Below are 21,063 nucleotides of genomic sequence, written 5' to 3' on the forward strand. Positions count from 1 at the left end.
GCCACAATACAATAATGATCATCTCATACATATTCATCATCACATTATGGCCATATCACATCACCAAACCCTGCAAAAACAAGTTAGACGTCTCTAATTTGGTTTGCATATTTTACGTGGTTTAGGGTTTTTCGAGAGAGATCTAATCTACCTACGAACATGAACCACAACGGTGATACTAATGTTGTCAATAGAAGAGTAAATTGAATCTTCACTATAGTAGGAGAGACAGACACCCGCAAAGCCTCTTATGCAATACAAGTTGCATGTCGAACGAGGAACAAGTCTCATGAACGCGGTCATGTAAAGTTAGTCCGAGCCGCTTCATCCCACTATGCCACAAAGATGCAAAGTACTCAAACTAAAGACAACAAGAGCATCAACGCCCACAAAACCATTGCGTTCTACTCGTGCAACCATCTATGCATAGACACAGCTCTGATACCACTATAGGGATTCGTTGCATAGAAAACAAAAAAATTCCTACCGCGAACACGCAATCCAAGCCAAGATGCAATCTAGAAGACGGTAGCAATGAGGGGATGATCGAGACTCACCCTTGAAGATTTCCAAAACCTACAAGATGAGGCTCTGTTGCTGCGGTAGACGATCACTTGCCGCTTGCAAAAGCGCGTAGAAGATCTTGATCACGGTGCCACGATCGGGCAGCACCTCCGTACTCGGTCACACGTTCGGTGTTGATGAAGTCAACGTCCACCTCCCCGTTCCAGCTGGCAGCGGAAGTAGTAGCTTCTCCTTGAATCCGGCAGCACGACGGCGTGGTGGCGGTGGTGGTGGAGAACTCCGGCGGAGCTTCGCTAAGCGTGCGGGAGTGGTGGAGGAGAGAGGGGATAGCTAGGGTTTGGGAGAGGGGGGCGCCGGCCACTATGGGGTGCGGCCACCTTGTGGTCTTGGGGTGGTCGGCCCCCTCCCCTTGGCCCCTCATTATGTAGGTGGAACCCCCAAGTGTTTGACTACAAGTCTTCGAATAAGACCCGAACCCAAAACCTTCCATGTAGTAGGGAAACCTACCCAAGGTGGGAATCCCACTTGGGGTGGGATTCCCCCCTTCCATGTGGGGGGGTGGCCGGCCCCCTTGGTGGAGTCCAAGGTGGACTCCCCCCTCTAGGGTTGGCCGGCCATGGGGAGGTGGAGTCCCTCCGGGACTCCTCCTTCCTTAGTGATTCCTTCCGGACTTTTCTAGAACCTTCTAGAACCTTCCATAAAATCTTCCGGATCATTTTAAATCTTATAAAATGACTTCCTATATATGAATCTTATTCTCCGGACCATTCCGGAACTCCTCGTGATGTCTGGGATCCCATCCGAGACTTCGAACAAAACTTCGAACTCCATTCCATATTCAAGTTCTACCATTTCAACATCAAACCTTAAGTGTGTCACCCTACGGTTCGCGAACTATGCGGACATGGTTGAGTACTCTCTCCGACCAATAACCAATAGCGGGATCTGGAGATCCATAATGGCTCCCACATATTCAACGATGACTTTAGTGATCGAATGAACCATTCACATACGATACCAATTCCTTTTGTCACGCGATATTTTACTTGTCCGAGGTTTGATCATCGGTATCACTCTATACCTTGTTCAACCTCATCTCCTGACAAGTACTCTTTACTCGTACCGTGGTATGTGGTCTCTTATGAACTTATTCATATGCTTGCAAGACATTAGACGACATTCCACCAAGAGGGCCCAGAGTATATCTATCCGTCATCGGGATGGACAAATCCCACTGTTGATCCATATGCCTCAACTCATACTTTCCGGATACTTAATCCCACCTTTATAACCACCCATTTACGCAGTGGCGTTTGATGTAATCAAAGTACCTTTCCGGTATAAGTGATTTACATGATCTCATGGTCATAAGGACTAGGTAACTATGTATCGAAAGCTTATACCAAATAACTTAATGACGTGATCTTATGCTACGCTTAATTGGGTGTGTCCATTACATTATTCATATAATGATATAACCTTGTTATTAATAACATCCAATGTTCATGATTATGAAACTAATCATCCATTAATCAACAAGCTAGTTAAGAGGCATACTAGGGACTCTTTGTTGTTTACATATCACACATGTATCAATGTTTTGGTTAATACTATTATAGCATGGTATATAAACATTTATCATAAACATAAAGATATATAATAACCACTTTTATTATTGCCTCTTGGGCATATCTCCAACAACATCTAGAGAAGAAGCATCAACATCATAATTTGTTCTAATAATAGAATCAAAAGGTAACTTCATTCTCTTTCTAGGGAAGTGTTCCATACCTTTCTTAAGAGGGAATTGATATTTAATATTTCCTTCTTTCATATCAATAATAGCACCAACAGTTCGAAGAAAGGGTCTTCCAAAAATAATAGGACAAGATGCATTGCATTCAATATCCAAAACAACAAAATCAACGGGGATAAGGTTATTGTTAACCATAATGTGAACATTGTCAATCCTCCCCAAAGGTTTCTTTATAGAATTATCATATTTTCTTTATAGAATTAACATTCAAATAACAATATTTCAATGGTGGCAAGTTAAGCATATCATAGAGTTTCTTAGGCATAACAGAAATACTTGCACCAAGATCACATAAAGCATTACAATCAAAATCATTGACCATCATTTTAATGATGGGCTCCCAACCATCTTCCAACTTCCTAGGAATAGAAGTTGTAAGTTTTAATTTCTCTTCTCTAGCTTTAATGAGAGCATTTGTAATATGTTTTGTAAAGGCCAAGTTTATAGCACTAGCATTAGGACTTCTAGCAAGTTTTTGCAAGAACTTAATAACTTCAGAGATATGAAAATTATCAAAATCAAAATCATTATGATCTAAAGCAATGGGATCATTGTCCCCAATACTCCCAAAAAATTCAGCACTTTTATCACAAACAGTTTCAGCAGTTTCAGGCAATTTTGCATGCTTTGTATTAGAAGTAGAAACATTGCCAACACCAATTATTTTACCATTGATAGTAGGAGGTTTAGCAACATGTGAAGCATCAACATTACTAGTGGTGGTAATAGTCCAAACTTTAGCTACATTATTCTCTTTAGCAAGTTTTTCTTCTCTTTCCCACCTAGCATGCAATTCAGCCATCATTCTAATATTGTCGTTAATTCGAACTTGGATAGCGTTTGCTGTAGTAAGAATTTTGTTATCATTATCCTCAGGTTTAGCAGCCATTTTATTAATTAAAGAAGCTTGTGACTCAGACATGTATGAGATTCGGTTTTCAACATTTGAAAGTTTAGTTTGCAAACCAGAAATTTCCATATTCAAATTTTCAAGTTGATTCCCTATATTTTTCAACAAGGCAGATTGTTCATTCATAGTTTTAGTAAACAATTAATTTTGCTCATACTGTGATTGCATAAAGCTCTTAGTAGCTCTTTGAATTTCTAGCATCTTTTCCTCACTAGGCAAAACAGATCTACCATAAGAATTACCACTATTAGAAGGATATGGCATATAGTTGTTGTTACCAAAATTATTCCTATAAGCATTGTTGTTGAAATTATTACTTTAAATGACGTTCACATCAACATGGTCTTCTTGAGCAACCAATGAAGCTAAAGGAACATTATTAGGATCAACATTAGATCTACCATTGACAAGCATAGACATAATAACATCAATCTTATCACTCAAGGAGGAGGTTTCTTCAACATAATTTACCTTCTTACCTTGAGGAGTCCTTTCAGTGTGCCATTCAGAGTAATTGATCATCATATCATCAAGAAGCTTTGTTGCATCACCCAAAGTGATGGACATAAAAGTACCTCCAGCAGCTGAATCCAATAGGTTCCTCAAATAAAAATTTAATCCTGCATAAAAGGTTTGGATGATCATCCAAGTAGTTAGTCCATGGGTAGGGCAATTCTTTACCAAAGATTTCATTCTTTCCCATGCTTGGGAAACATGTCCATTATCCAATTGCTTAAAATTCATAATGCTACTTCTCAAAGATATAATTTTAGCAGGAGGATAATACCTTCCAATGAAAGCATCTTTACATTTAGTCCATGAATCAATACTATTCTTAGGCAAAGATAGCAACCAATCTTCAGCTCTTCCTCTTAAGGAGAAAGGAAACCATTTCAGTTTTATAATGTCCCCATCTACATCCTTATACTTTTGCATTTCACAAAGTTCAACAAAATTATTAAGATGGGCAACAGCATCATCAGTACTAACACCAGAAAATTGCTCTCTCATAACAAGATTTAGTAAAGCAGGTTTAATTTCATAAAATTCTGCTGTAGTGGCAGGTGGAGCAATTGGAGTGCATATGAAATCATTATTATTTGTGCTAGTGAAATCACACAACTTAGTGTTCTCAGGAGTATTCATTTTAACAGTACTAAAAATAAGTAAAGCAAACTGAATTAAATAAAGTAAATGCAAGTAACTAATTTTTTTGTGTTTTTGATATAAAGAAAGCAAACAAGACAGAAAATAAAATAAAGTAAAGCAAGACAATAAACAAAGTAAAGAGATTGGATGTGAGAGACTCCCCTTGCAGCGTGTCTTGATCTCCCCGGCAACGGCGCCAGAAAAAGTGCTGCTGCTGGCATGCAGTTGATGTGCAACGGTGCCAGAAAGTAGCTCCTTGTGACGGTAAAGCACACGTCCGTTGGGAACCCCAAGAGGAAGGTGTGATGCGTACAACAACAAGTTTTCCCTCAGTAAGAAACCAAGGTTTATCGATCCAGTAGGAGATGAAGGCCACGTGAAGGTTGTTGGTGGAGGAGTGTAGTGCGGCGCAACACCAGGGATTCCGGCGCCAACGTGGAACCTGCACAACACAATCAAAATACTTTGCTCCAACTTAACAGTGAGGTTGTCAATCTCACCGGCTTGCTGTAAACAAAGGGTTAAACGTATGGTGTGGAGAATGATGTTTGTTTGGAAAGAACAGCAGAGAACAATGATTGCAGTAGATTGTATTTCAAATGTAAAAGAATGGACCGGGGTCTACAGTTCACTAGTGGTGTCTCTCCAATAAGATAAATAACATGTTGGGTGAACAAATTACAGTTGGGAAATTGACAAATAGAGAGGGCATAGCAATGCACATACATATCATGATGACTAATATGAGATTTACTTAGGGCATTACGACAAAGAACATAGACCGCTATCCAGCATGCATCTATGCCTAAAAAGTCCACCTTCGGGTTAGCATCCGCACCCCATCCAGTATTAAGTTGCAAACAACAGACAATTGCATTAAGTACTGTGCGTAATGTAAACAATACAAATATCCTTAGACAAAGCATTGATGTTTTATCCCTAGTGGCAACAGCACATCCACAACCTTAGAACTTTCTATCACTGTCCCAGATTCAATGGAGGCATGAACCCACTATCGAGCATAAATACTCCCTCTTGGAGTCACAAGTATCAACTTGTCCAGAGCCTCTACTAGCAATGGAGAGCATGCAAGATCATAAACAACACATATATGATAGATCAATAATCAACTTGACATAGTATTCCATATTCATCGGATCCCAACAAACACAACATGTAGCATTACAATAAGATGATCTTGATCATGATAGGCAGCTCACAAGATCTAAACATGATAGCACAAGAGGAGAAGACAACCATCTAGCTACTGCTATGGACCCATAGTCCAAGGATGAACTACTCACGCATCAGTCCGGAGGCGGGCATGGTGATGTAGAGCCCTCCGGTGATGATTCCCCTCTCCGGCAGGGTGCCGGAGGTGATCTTCAGAATCCCCCGAGATGGGATTGACGGCGGCGGCGTCTCAGTAACTTTTCTCGTATCGTGGCTCTCGGTACTAGGGTTTTTGCGACGGAGAGATTATATAGGCGAAGGGGCAGAGTCGGGGGACGCTCGAGGGGCCCACCCCATAAGGCGGCGCGGGCAGGGGTGGGGCCGCGCCCCCCTATGGTGTGGCCGCCTCGTCGCCCCTCTTCGTCTCCTCTTCGGACTTCTGGAAGGCTCCGTGGAAAATAAGACCGTGGGCTTTTGTTTCGTCCAATTCCGAGAATATTTCCTGTGTAGGATTTCTAAAACCAAAAACAACAGAAAACAGGAACTGGCGCTTCGGCATCTTGTTAATAGGTTAGTGCCAGAAAATGCATCAAAATGATATAAAGTGTATATAAAACATGTGAGTATTATCATAAAACTAGCATGGAACATAAGAAATTATAGATACGTTTGAGACGAATCAATCCTCGCCACCGGCATCTTCTTCTTCAATCTCCTCGCCCTCGAGTCCCTCCTACAAACCGTCATTGTAGTCACCGTAAGCCGCAAGCGGTAGTGAGTCGATGTCGACGGAAGCCTCGTTGAGCATGTCAACATACGACTCAGACGCGACATCAACGGCGGGACTTTCGTCGACCACCTTGCGCCTAGCAGCCGACGCCGATGGTTCCATCATCATCGCTGTCGTCAAATCAGTCAGCAATGCAATATTGGTTGCGGCTGGCTTCTTCGCAGCCTTCTTTGGCGCCACCTTCATCTATGTCGGCGCCTTGTTTCCCGGCCGCTTCACCCGCTTGGCCGGAGCGGGAGGGGCAGCCGGGGCGGGAAGGGTAGGTGCAACGGGAGGCGGGGACGACGTGATGCCCTAGCTGCTTCCACTTTCCGAGAGCAGCAGCAGCGGGAGGCATGTTGACCGCGAGGCCCTCGGTGGCGGCTGCCGCGACAACGCTAGATCCACATGCGATCGGTGGAGCCGGTCCGCGCGGCGTGGTCTGGCCCGGGAGCAGCGGCGGGTTGATGGCGTCCATCTCGGTGCGAGCGCGCGAGTGCGGTGGCCGCAGAGGAGTGGAGGTGGCGGAATCGGGAGCGGTAGGTGGGGCGGAAGCGGGAAAAGGACGAGCTGAAACTTCCTTCGCGCTAACGCGGGGGACAAGATGGGGTTCGTGCTCGCACAACGTCCCCAACCCAGGTACTTGGGGTTTCCGCGACGTGAAACGGGATAGCACAGATTTTTTTTGGTATGGGGGTCCAATGCGGTGTCAGAACCGTCTTTGTTTTCCCTCCGAGCCAGAAAACAATGGTTATTATGCCGATGGGGGTCCGATGGGGGGTCTGCTAGAGATGCTCTAAGGCCCATGTTCGTTTGCGGGTGGTAGTGCACCCAACAGGGGGAGGGGGCATGTCAGGTGAAAATGGATAGATCCTGAAAATATACAAATGTTCATTCTCGACTATTAGATCTTGTACCAACGATTCATATCTGGTGGGAACCTCATCCCAGTCATTTCACAGAAAACCGCCCATAGTCGTCCTATATACATTGGGGATCAATGAGGCGCACTGCCCGATCAAAAGGAGAGGGCTCGCGTGGATGCAATTTAGGGCAACACGTGTCTAGGGAGAGATGGAATGACCTTTGCAGTAACTCCATGTGTGCGCATAAAACAAGGAAGTTATTGCGCCCATTTGTCGGTCGCCTCAATCCCCTCACGATCGTGCGAACAAATCAGTGACGTGGCGCACACCACGCATTCGTCATCGTGATGTAGGGTCCACCAACGTCTTCTCAAGCATCTCTACAGATGCACCCAAACATGCCATCATCGTCAGCAATGATGTCATGATCGTGCTCAAAAACTTGAGGAGTGAGGAAAAGAAGTTAAATACTTGAATTGATGAAAATCCTTGGGTACAAAGATGATGTTTGAGCCTATCCTCGAATGCAAGCACTCGCGTATAGAATTGGGGACTACTCCCATCGAGAGCGTTGATCGCACACCCGATAAGTAATTTGATAAGTTAGAATTAAAATTCTAAAGGAAGACTTCGAGTCTATTGATACCTCCTATCCGGATTACGGATTGTAGTATGGTAAGATTTTTCCCTAGAAGATCTAGGTTTAATCGAACATTGGGAAGCACTCCTAAATGATGTAAATGAAGGAAACGTCTACAAGACTTTGCTAGTATATCTTATCTTCGGTTTATCAGAACTATCTAGTTTATTTTTGAAAGGGTTGTGTTCAATGATGGAAATACGCCAGGGTTAAGGTTCCACCTGCAGCTATGCATACATATATAAATAAAACTGATATGTGTAACATATAAAATATAGATAAAAGATTTGTGGGTATCACATCCGTAAACACCCTTGCCACTAAAGCCAGAGGTGACAATAGCCTAATGGTCCAACCATTATCCTCACAGCCGCAAGCAACAATAGTTATTAAGCAAATACAGACCAAAGTCTTAAGCTAGATGATTGTGCTATGATCCTGAATGAATCACTAAACATGTACCGATACTTTCCCCTTTCTGTCACTAAGGTTTCGCACGTACACACCGTTCTCCACTCATCCCACCTCTTCCATTGATCCTCTCTAATGACATGGGTACGTGCAGATCATCAAAGACGAGGCAAAGAGATAAGGATACAAGATCGCAAAACTCATATTAAATCCTTACACATAAACGTAAGATTAGATGCACATAGTTGCTGCGAGGATTCACCCCAACCCGCAGCTCGTGAGGACTACTCACACATAATATCAAGATCAAGATCAAACATAGAAATCATTATGCAAAATACTTAGATTGAAATCACAGTATTCTTACAATGGTCGCCAATCTCAAGGAGATCTGTATTACAATGGTGATGGCTATGGCTATGGAGGAGTGATGTCTACGGGAGCTTCTATTCTTGTAGACAGTGTTGGGCCTCCAAGAGCAGAGGTTTGTAGAACAGCAGCAAGTTTCCCTTAAGTGGATCACCCAAGGTTTATCGAACTCAGGGAGGAAGAGGTCAAAGATATCCCTCTCATGCAACCCTGCAACCACAAAGCAAGAAGTCTCTTGTGTCCCCAACACACCTAATAGGTGCACTAGTTCGGCGAAGAGATAGTGAAATACAGGTGGTATGAATAAGTATGAGCAGTAGTAACGAGCTTGAGAAAAGTGCTTTCTTTGTCCAGGGATCGGCGTGTGGTTGATGGTGGTAATATTGCGGCAGTACATATGCAATAGAACAGTAAACAAGCAGCGATAGCAGTATTTAGGAACAAGGCCTAGGGATCATACTTTCACTAGTGGACACTCTCAACATTGATCACATAACAGAATAAATAAATAGATGCTAGACTCTACACCCTCTTGTTGGATGATGAACACCACTAACTGTGTAGGATTACACGAACCCTCAATGCCGGAGTTAACAAGCTCCACAATATTCAATGTTCATGTTTAAATAACCTTAGAGTGCATGACAGATCAACATAACCAAACCAAGTACTAACATAGCATGCACACTGTCACCTTCACGCTACGAAAGGAGGCATAGATCACATCAATACTATCATAGCAATAGTTAACTTCATAATCTACAAGAGATCACAATCATAGCCTACGCCAAGTACTAACACGATGCACACACTGTCACCATTACACCGTGCAGGAGGAATAAACTACTTTAATAACATCACTAGAGTAGCACACAGATAAATTGTGATACAAAACACATTGCAATCATAAAGAGATATAAATAAGCACTTCACTATGCCATTCATAACAGTGAATAAGTATTCTGTGAAATATAGCCTAAGAGACCCACACGGTGCACACACTGTCACCTTTACACACGTGGGACAAGGAGTCTCCGGAGATCACATAAGTAAAATCCACTTGACTAGCATAATGACATCTAGATTACAAGCATCATCATATGAATCTCAATCATGTAAGGCAGCTCATGAGATTATTGTATTGAAGTACATAGGGAGAGAGATGAACCACATAGCTACCGGTACAGCCCCGAGCCTCGATGGAGAACTACTCCCTCCTCATGGGAGACAGCAGCGGTGATGAAGATGGCGGTGGTGTCGATGGAGGAGCCTTCCGGGGGCACTTCCCCGTCCCGGCGGCGTGCCGGAACAGAGACTCATGTCCCCCAGATCTTGGCTTCGCGATGGCGGCGGCTCTGGATGGTTTCTCGTACCGTGGCTTTTCCGTATCGTGGTTTTAGGTCAGGGACCTTTTTATAGGCGAAGAGGCGGAGTCGGAGGGTCGAAGAGGCGGTGTCACCATAAGGCGGCGCGGCCAGGGCCTGGGCCGCGCCGGCCTACCTCCTGGGCCCCCTGTGGGTCCACTCTGGCGACTCTTGGGTGTTCTGGATGCTTCCGGGGATTCTAAGAGGCTGGGCGTTGATTTCGTCCGATTCCGAGAATATTTCCTTACTAGGATTTCTGAAACCAAAAACAATGAGAAACAGAGGCGGCCCTTCGGCATCTCGTCAATAGGTTAGTTCCGGAAAACGCATAAAAACGACATAAAGTATGCATATAACATGTAGATATCATCAATAATGTGGCATGGAACATAAGAAATTATCGATACGTCGGAGACGTATCAGCATCCCCAAGCTTAGTTTCTGCTCGTCCCGAGCAGGTAAACGATAACAAAGATAATTTCTGGAGTGACATGCCATCATAAACTTGATCATACTATTGTAAGCATATGTAATGAATGCAGCGATCCAAACAATGGTAAATGACATGAGTAAACAAATGAATCATATAGCAAAGACTTTTCATGAATAGTACTTCAAGACAAGCATTAATAAGTCTTGCATAAGACTTAAACTCATAAAGCAATAATTCAAAGTAAAGGTATTGAAGCAATACAAAGGAAGATTAAGTTTCAGCGGTTGCTTTCAACTTATAACATGTATATCTCATGGATATTGTCAATGTAAAGTAATATAACAAGTGCAATATGCAAGTATGTAGGAATCAATGCACAGTTCACACAAGTGTTTGCTTCTTGAGATGGAGAGAAATAGGTGAACTGACTCAACAATAAAAGTAAAAGAAAGGTCCTTCAAAGAGGAAAGCATCGATTGCTATATTTGTGCTAGAGCTTTGGTTTTGAAAACATAGAGAGCATAAAAGTAAAATTTTGAGAGGTGTTTGTTGTTATCAACGAATGGTAGTGGGCACTCTAACCCCCTTGCCAGACAAACCTTCAAAGAGCGGCTCCCATTTTATTTTTATTTTTGGGTGGCACTCCTTCCAACCTTTCATTCACAAACCATGGCTAACCGAATCCTCGGGTGCCTGCCAACAATCTCATACCATGAAGGAGTGCCTTTTTATTTTTAGTTTTATTATGATGACACTCCTCCCCACCTTTGCTTTCTCAAGCCATGGCTAACCGAATCCTTCGGGTGCCGTCCAACAATCACATACCGTGGAGGAGTGTCTATTTTTATTAATTAATTTGGGAATGGGAATCCCATTGCCAGCTCTTTTTGCAAAATTATTGGATAAGCGGATGAAGCCACTAGTCCATTGGTGAAAGTTGCCCAACAAGATTGAAAGATAAACAACACATACTTCCTCATGAGCTATAAAACATTGACACAAATCAGAGGTGATAAATTTTGAATTGTTTAAAGGTAGCACTCAAGCAATTTACTTTGGAATGGCGGAGAAATACCATGTAGTAGGTAGGTATGGTGGACACAAATGGCATAGTGGTTGGCTCAAGGATTTGGATGCATGAGAAGTATTCCCTCTCGATACAAGGTTTAGGCTAGCAAGGCTATTTGAAACAAACACAAGGATGAAGCGGTGCAGCAAAACTCACATAAAAGACATATTGTAAACATTATAAGACTCTACACCGTCTTCCCTGTTGTTCAAACTCAATACTAGAAATTATCTAGACCTTAGAGAGACCAATTATGTAAACCAAATTTTAGCAAGCTCTATGTATTTCTTCATTAATAGGTGCAAAGTATATGATGCAAGAGCTTAAACATGAGCACAGCAATTGCCAAGTATCACATTATCCAAGACATTTTAGCAATTACTACATGTAGCATTTCCCGATTCCAACAATATAACAATTAACGAAGCAGTTTCAACCTTCGCCATGAAAATTAAAAGCTAAGAACACATGTGTTCATATGAACCAGCGGAGCGTGTCTCTCTCCCACACAAGCATTTATTCAAACAAAAATAAAAACAAGAAACATACAGACGCTCCAAGTAAAGTACATAAGATGTGACCGAATAAAAATATAGTTTCAAGAGAAGGAACCTGATAATTTGTCGATGAAGAAGGGGATGCCTTGGGCATCCCCAAGATTAGATGCTTGATTCTTCTTGAAATATACAGGGATGAACCACCGGGGCATCCCCAAGCTTAGAGCTTTCACTCTCCTTGATCATGTTGTATCATCTCCCTCTCTTGATCCTTGAAAACTTCCTCCACACCGAACTCAAAACAACTCATTAGAGGGTTAGTGCACCATCAAAATATACATGTTCAGAGGTGACATAATCATTCTTAACACTTCTGGACATTGCACAAAGCTACTGAAAGTCAATGGAATCGAAATATCCATCGAACATATCAAAACAGGCAATGCGAAATAAAAGGCAGAATCTGTCAAAACATAACAGTTCGTAAAGACGAATTTTATTGAGGCACCAGACTTGCTCAAATGAAAATGCTCAAATTGAATGAAAGTTGCGTACATATCTGAGGATCACTCATGTAAATTGGCATAATTTTCTGAGTTACCTACAGAGAATTTTGCCCAGATTCGTGACAGCAAAGAAATCTGTTTCTGTGCAGTAATCCAAATCTAGTATGAACCTTACTATCAACGACTTTACTTGGCACAACAAAACACAAAACTAAGATAAGAGAGGTTGCTACAGTAGTAAACAACTTCCAAGACTCAAAATAAAACAAAGTTACTGTAGCAAAATAAACACATGGGTTATCTCCCAAGAAGTTCTTTCTTTATAGCCATTAAGATGGGCTCAGCAGTTTTAATGATGCACTCGCAAGAAATAGTATTTGAAGCAAAAGAGAGCATCAAGAGGCAAATTCAAAACACATTTAAGCCTAACATGCTTCCTATGAAAAGGAATCTTGTAAATAAACAAGTTCATGAAGAGCAAAGTGACAAGCATAGGAAGATAAAACAAGTGTAGCTTCAAAAATTTCAGCACATAGAGAGGTGTTTTAGTAACATGAAAATTTCTACAACCATATTTTCCTCTCTCATAATAACTTTCAGTAGCAACATGAGAAAACTCAACAATATAACTATCACATAAAGCATTCTTATCATGAGTCTCATGCATAAAATTATTACTCTCCACATAAGCATAATCAATTTTATTAGTTGTAGTGGGAGCAAATTCAACAAAGTAGCTATCATTATTATTCTCATCATCAAATATAGGAGACATATTGTAATCATAATCAAATTTATCCTCCATAACAGGTGGTAACAAAAGACTACTATCATTATAATCATCATATATGGGAGGCATATCATAATCAACATAAACTTTCTCCTCAATACCCGGAGGGCTAAAGAGATCATTTTCATCAAAACCGACCTCCCCAAGCTTAGAATTTTCCATAGCATTAGCAACAATAGTGTTCAAAGCATTCATATTAATAACATTCCCATTAGCATGCATATAAAGTTCCATGGGTTTTTTAATTTTCTCTTCAAACACATCATGTCCTAATGCAAGATAAAGTTCATAAAGATCTCTCATATTTTTGTTGTTTTCCATTATGCCAAACTAGTGTAAACAAGAAACAAAAAGATGCAATTGCAGGATCTAAAGGAAATAGCTTCGAGCACAAACACAATGGCGCCAGAAAAGTACTGTTACCTGGAACCGGAGTATGAGTGCCTTTTACCTTTCCTCCCCGGCAACGGCGCCAGAAAAGTACTTGCCGGCGCGTGGTTGACGAGGGAGGAAATGGTGTAGCTTTCCTTCGTTCCCCGGCAACGGCGCCAGAAAAATTGCTTGATGTCTACGGGAGCTTCTATTCTTGTAGACAATGTTGGGCCTCCAAGAGCAGAGGTTTGTAGAACAGCAGCAAGTTTCCCTTAAGTGGATCACCCAAGGTTTATCGAACTCAGGGAGGAAGAGGTCAAAGATATCCCTCTCATGCAACCCTGCAACCACAAAGCAAGAAGTCTCTTGTGTCCCCAACACACCTAATAGGTGCACTAGTTCGGCGAAGAGATAGTGAAATACAGGTGGTATGAATAAGTATGAGCAGTAGTAACAGCGCCAGAAAAGTGCTTTGCTGTCTAGGACTGGCGTGTGGTTGATGGTGGTAATATTGCGGCAGTACAGATGCAATAGAACAGTAAACAAGCAGCGATAGCAGTATTTAGGAACAAGGCCTAGGGATCATACTTTCACTAGTGGACACTCTCAACATTGATCACATAACAGAATAAATAAATAGATGCTAGACTCTACACCCTCTTGTTGGATGATGAACACCACTAACTGTGTAGGATTACACGAACCCTCAATGCCGGAGTTAACAAGCTCCACAATATTCAATGTTCATGTTTAAATAACCTTAGAGTGCATGACAGATCAACATAACCAAACCAAGTACTAACATAGCATGCACACTGTCACCTTCACGCTACGAAAGGAGGCATAGATCACATCAATACTATCATAGCAATAGTTAACTTCATAATCTACAAGAGATCACAATCATAGCCTACGCCAAGTACTAACACGATGCACACACTGTCACCATTACACCGTGCAGGAGGAATAAACTACTTTAATAACATCACTAGAGTAGCACACAGATAAATTGTGATACAAAACACATTGCAATCATAAAGAGATATAAATAAGCACTTCACTATGCCATTCATAACAGTGAATAAGTATTCTGTGAAATATAGCCTAAGAGACCCACACGGTGCACACACTGTCACCTTTACACACGTGGGACAAGGAGTCTCCGGAGATCACATAAGTAAAATCCACTTGACTAGCATAATGACATCTAGATTACAAGCATCATCATATGAATCTCAATCATGTAAGGCAGCTCATGAGATTATTGTATTGAAGTACATAGGGAGAGAGATGAACCACATAGCTACCGGTACAGCCCCGAGCCTCGATGGAGAACTACTCCCTCCTCATGGGAGACAGCAGCGGTGATGAAGATGGCGGTGGTGTCGATGGAGGAGCCTTCCGGGGGCACTTCCCCGTCCCGGTGGCGTGCCGGAACAGAGACTCTTGTCCCCCAGATCTTGGCTTCGCGATGGCGGCGGCTCTGGATGGTTTCTCGTACCATGGCTTTTCCGTATCGTGGTTTTAGGTCAGGGACCTTTTTATAGGCGAAGAGGCGGAGTCGGAGGGTCGAAGAGGCGGTGTCACCATAAGGCGGCGCGGCCAGGGCCTGGGCCGCGCCGGCCTACCTCCTGGGCCCCCTGTGGGTCCACTCTGGCGACTCTCGGGTGTTCTGGATGCTTCCGGGGATTCTAAGATGCTAGGCGTTGATTTCGTCCGATTCCGAGAATATTTCCTTACTAGGATTTCTGAAACCAAAAACAGCAGAAAACAGGAACTGGCCCTTCGGCATCTCGTCAATAGGTTAGTTCCGGAAAACGCATAAAAACGACATAAAGTATGCATATAACATGTAGATATCATCAATAATGTGGCATGGAACATAAGAAATTATCGATACGTCGGAGACGTATCAAGGAGATGGAGAAGGAATGGATGAACTATGGGATGGATCTTCTTCGGTGTGTTACAGATGGATCTGGTGGATGTCGGCTCAGTTTGGCGACGAATAGCTCTCTATTTGGCATCGGCCCCTTCACAATTTTTATAGAGTTTGACCTCGGGAACGTAGCGGCACATAGTACGGGAGGACGGTACGGGCTCAACTTTGTCATGCTTCTGACGCGATTTTCTTCAGTAATTGCAAGTCCATTTACCATTATGACGTGATATCCTCCACGACATCAAAAAATAGAAGAGATTGCACATCTTTGCATTGATTAGACATTAGTAGAAAGTTGAGAGGCAAACTTAGTCAATTTCTTGACTTAGCTAGGGGTTTAAACGCGACAAAATATGGCATATTTCACATCCATCATCTATTCTTTAATACAAGTACTTGAGGATAGCCTCGGGAGAGCTACTCCCATCTGGAACGTTGACCGCACACCCGATAGAAATGGAGTTCCACCTGACAGGTAAACATTTTTCATGATGAAATTAGGATGATATGTTTTATTGCAGGTTAACTTGAGTATAGCCTTGGGTGCTACTTCCACCGGGAGCGCTAATCGCGCATCCCGATTAAAACGAAGATTCAGTAATTCAAACTGATGTGCAATACAAAGTATTAAAAGTCTCGAGTACATGTTCAAGTGGCAAACACTTCAAACATTGCCTCATCCATTACTCCCATCGGGAGTGCACCAGTTTGAATAAGATTAATTCGTCTACTTTGGGTATTCCAAGAGCCAAACTAGGCACTCGATAAATTAATTCCTAGACCGTGTCTGCCACGATAACATGTCTGGAAGCCGTGCTTTTCAGCATGGAAGTAACACCATCATGATCCGTCCTGTGAGGCCTAGCATCTCCCAAGACCACGCTCTGTTAGAATTATCCATGTCTTCGTCGATATGATGAAAAATCATGATGGACGCGTCAGGTACCCTTAATCTTATGTTGGAATTCATAACTCTATAAGACCTCCGTGGCTCGAGCTGGTGTCTGGAGACGCGAGTTTGAAGTAGGTTTACTCGCATTTTCTCAGGAAATTAAGTGATTCCTGATCCGTCGGATGTACCAGGCTTGTTACCCAATATCCCTACGATCATCTGACATTCATTATTGACTGAAGAAATAACTTAATTACAGATTCAAGTCGTGGAGAAAGAAGTTGAAACACTAAGACTCGACCCGAGTCTACAACTCGAGTAGAGTCTCGAGGGCTACTGACATGGGTATACCATATCGGGTACTTAACGGTACCATCCCTGGTGCGAATCATAGAAGGAATAGGTGAAGCCCATGAAGAATAACACACGGTTAGGTCCATATCGGGTGAAGTGTCAGAAGCACTGTAACCAACCCGAAGGTGGACTCTGAGATCTAGACCACTATATAAGGGATAGGGGGAGCCATCGAGGGAGATCTAGACTCATAACCTGTAACACCCTTGTAACCCTAGTTTCGATAATACAATCTCGGCGTTTCGCCTTTGATCCTACTTTCGTCAGCTGCCTAGTTTGGTTGACCGGTCTTTGAACTCACCAGCGCTCTCCTTCCTTGAAACCGAAGTTCATCATTATGGGCATTGTTAAGGTTACCCCTTGTCACTGCAGCATTACTGCGAGGACCTTGCAGTGATGGCGTACAACCGCCAGTTCTTCGAGGGCTCCAGGGAAGGCTAACACGACTAGGAGGCAGGTCCCTCCGGCATGCGCTAAGAGAAGGACTTATATAGTGACAACGAGTTCAACTTTGAGGATATCAACTTTGACTCTAGGGACAACGGATTCTTTGGAGGCGTTGACTGGAAGGCTCTCCAGGTGGAGGACTTGGATTGACTAGGACATTGAGGATTATCTTTAAGTTACCGTACAAGACTTTATGTTCTATGTTGATGTGTTTTTAGAATGCTCTATCTTTATTGTGCAAATTTTCATTATGTAGTTTATCTATGCTCTATGTTTAGTTAATATGTGTAATGTACATTAAGCTTACTATGATTCTCTGGTCACATGCATGTGTATTGTTGTTAATTTATTTCGGTGATTATTGATGTTATTTTTAGGATACATGGCAATGTGACGAACATGCAAAGGTGAGTGCGCCTCTTGCTTGTCATCGATATCATTGCTTAGTGTCTACATGTTTGACGAGTTTGAAGATTACCTGGTACTATTATTTTCCATACTACTTTATATCCATTATTTGAAGTGTATTCCCCTTTGCTCACTATTCACTACTAGGAATTAGCTTATAGCTGCAATTCTTACCGCCGGCGAGTATGATTTAAAGATGCCGGCGGTAAGACCTTCTAGGGTCGCCTCACCTTACCGTCGGCGAGCTTGCACCGAAGGCGCCGGGGATACCTACATTATCGCTTGTGAATCGAGCACGTAGACGCCGGCGATGTGTTGGGCCGCGAGGCCACCGTTGGGCCTCGCTTTACCGCTGGCGAATGCGGCCCGTGGGTGCCGGTGGTAACGTCCTTACCGTTGGCGAATTCAGCACGTAGGCGCCGAGGGTAATGGGAGGCAGGGTGGGCCACCCAGGCAGATTTACCGCCGGTGCCCACCGATAGCTTTCGCCGGGGTAAAGTGTCCACCCGGGCTACCCCCACCCCCCACGCAGGAAATACGTCTAGAAAAATAAACAAAAATGATAAAAACTTCAAATTTCAAAATCCTTTGATATGCATGTACCTGACGCAACCAACTTATAGGGAAAAGTTTAACATTTGAATTTTCATATTTTTTTTGTAAAAAAAGTTGTTGCAAATTAAAAAGGCTTTAACTTTTCCGTACGAACTCGGAAAAAACGTATAATGTATCAAAAATGATTGTGGGAAAAAGTTACACCTGAATTCACCGGGGTTTACACGGTTAGCCAATTTTTATATTTTTAAAATTCCAAATAGAAATATGAAAGCAAGAAGATTTTAGATTTCGTAAAAAAATAAGAAAATTGTTTTTTATTTTAGAATTTTTTTGTTGTCAATTTTTAATTATTTTGAATGTTTCACATAATTTTGGAATTTTTTAAGTTTATTGAATTTCTAAGTTTATTGAATTTTTTAATTTTTTTGAATTAATAATTGAATTATGCATAAAGATTATTTGAAATTCATTGTTGCTTAATATTACTTAATCATTGTTGCTTATTTTTAAAATTAAGTGAAATTTTAAAAATAAAATCATGTGTTATCATAGTATATTATTATCAAGGAGTTGTGAGCGCAGTCTTGGAAGTGTGTAGGGAAAGAATGAAGAAGTTAAGCGTGTAAGGGTGGAGCAGTGTGAGGATGGGTAACTGACCGGAAAGTTTGATCATGAGTATGTACTTTGACATGAGAATAGGGATGTGATTAGATATTAGAGTGGAATCTGTCAAACAATTCAAATATATGAGAATAGAGAAATTCAAAAAAATCAAAAAAAATTCAAAGTTTTATTTTCAAAATACCTCGCGTTACCCCCGGCGGATAGGCTTGGCGTCGGCGGTAACAAAAAAAAGCGCCGGCGGTAACAAATACCGCTGGCGAATTGGAGAAGGCGTCGGCGATAAGTGCCAGTTACCGCCGGTGAATTAGAAGGCGCTGGGGATAAGGCCTTTCCACCGGCGAGGTGGTCGCCGGCGAATACGAAGGCAGCGGCGGTAGGGATTTCTGGTGCGCTGGCGGTAAGCGATTTTCTGTTAGTGATTCTTTTGTTTATGATGTATCGATTGTTCCATTCAATGTTAAGTTACTGTTCGATGAAGTAGCCGGACAGTGCGTTTTCAGGCCCCTAGGGGTACACATGACATTGTCGTGGAGAAAGAAGAGACATTGACCGGTATGGGAGGCGGATGTTGGAAGCAATTCATCACGTGAAACTGTATCATCAGAGGAGAAATTGTATGTTTTTTCTTGGATCGGACAAGTCGCGAAGATTACTATTGTCTATCTCAGTGGTGGGGATGAAGATCCATATGATGCTGCCATCATCTTCCCAAGATGTAACCTGAGCGACTATGAGCATATTCGCCTCTTAGAGATCTTACCGGCCCCCAATTCCTTCGTTGGGTACCATTTGTGACCTGTTTGATAAAAGCAATTATTGCTAAACACAACATGGTATGTTATTTTAAGTTACTTCTTCTATCCTTTCCTATTTTCTTCTCTTCATACATTGCAATTGTATTGGCCTCGTTTGAGTTCATTATTACTCTTATGGCATCGTAAAAATTACCTAAGATGGTGGTGCGAAAGCTTCCCATTCCCGGTGATGGTTTGGCATGACAGTGTGTTGGAGAACTCTCTTCTTTGATGGGTTTGATGAGAACCGTTACGTACACCAACGATGAGTATGGCCGTCTAATCTTTAGCAATGCGACGTGGAGAGCGTTCCATATAGAAGTAGACAATCTACAAGTTGGACAAGTCATGCTCATCGCTGCTAGGACCATCACACACCCGATTTTGAGCATTCTCTTTGTCATTAGCAGTATCTAGTGCGGAAATTGTGGTGCTTCCTTGTTTGTTTATGAACCTAGAGTATATTTGCTTATTATTCTTTTGTTCGAACCAAATTCGCATGTTCTTTAGTAATGCATGGATTTGATTAACCAATATGAAATCTTGTTGACTATGGTAATAATCTATTTCTGTTGTGCTTCTTGTATTTCTCTTTGCTGTAAACTTGAATAAAGCAAGAATTTTGTTTTAATTCGAAAAAACAGTAGTGGTGTGGCTTACTGACGCACACGCCACTAGACCATTTAGTACCTATGGCGTGTCAAATACATGTGGAGTGCCAGGGACACACCACATGTACCAAATACCGTTGACGCGAGATTAGTGTCATGCCAAATCCACGTCACTAAGGTTGGTTTTTCCACGCCACTGCTAGTAAAATTGGATCACCGATCACATGGAAAAAACTAAGAGGATCAGTTGAATAGAAAAAAATAGGGCATGGGCACCGGGCAAAGGGGACGATTGAGCAACTCAAGCGAACTGCCCTACCTGACTTTTGATGTGTTTCTATTATGGAGAAGCAGGCTTCGTAGATGGATCAAAAATGGGGGCTCAACCCGGCTACCAGATATGTCTTTTTGATTCCATCTAGAATGGATTTTAAGGTATATGTGTATGACCCCCCACTCTACGCCTTGCGGCATTACTTTCTCTTCCAAAGCGCGCACATTCGAGTTCAGTATGGATGCACTGAGCGCTTAAGACCACTTGATTAATGATATGGTCAATCATACTCCAGGGTCTAGAAAGGCGGCGGAGGTTGCTGCCCCACGGTCATGACACCACTTTCTAAACAAAAGGGTGATCCATCAATACATCCTTATGAGCTTGATGAAGGACAAGGGTCTCTTGAATTGGTAGGCGTCTCCCTCACTCGCAGCCGATGGAGGAGCCTCAAACTATTTAATTGATTTATTTCTTTCATTAGTGAGGATAGCATCATT

The sequence above is a fragment of the Lolium perenne genome, chromosome 3 (genome assembly GCF_019359855.2).
Source record: "Lolium perenne isolate Kyuss_39 chromosome 3, Kyuss_2.0, whole genome shotgun sequence".
NCBI lineage: Eukaryota > Viridiplantae > Streptophyta > Magnoliopsida > Poales > Poaceae > Lolium > Lolium perenne.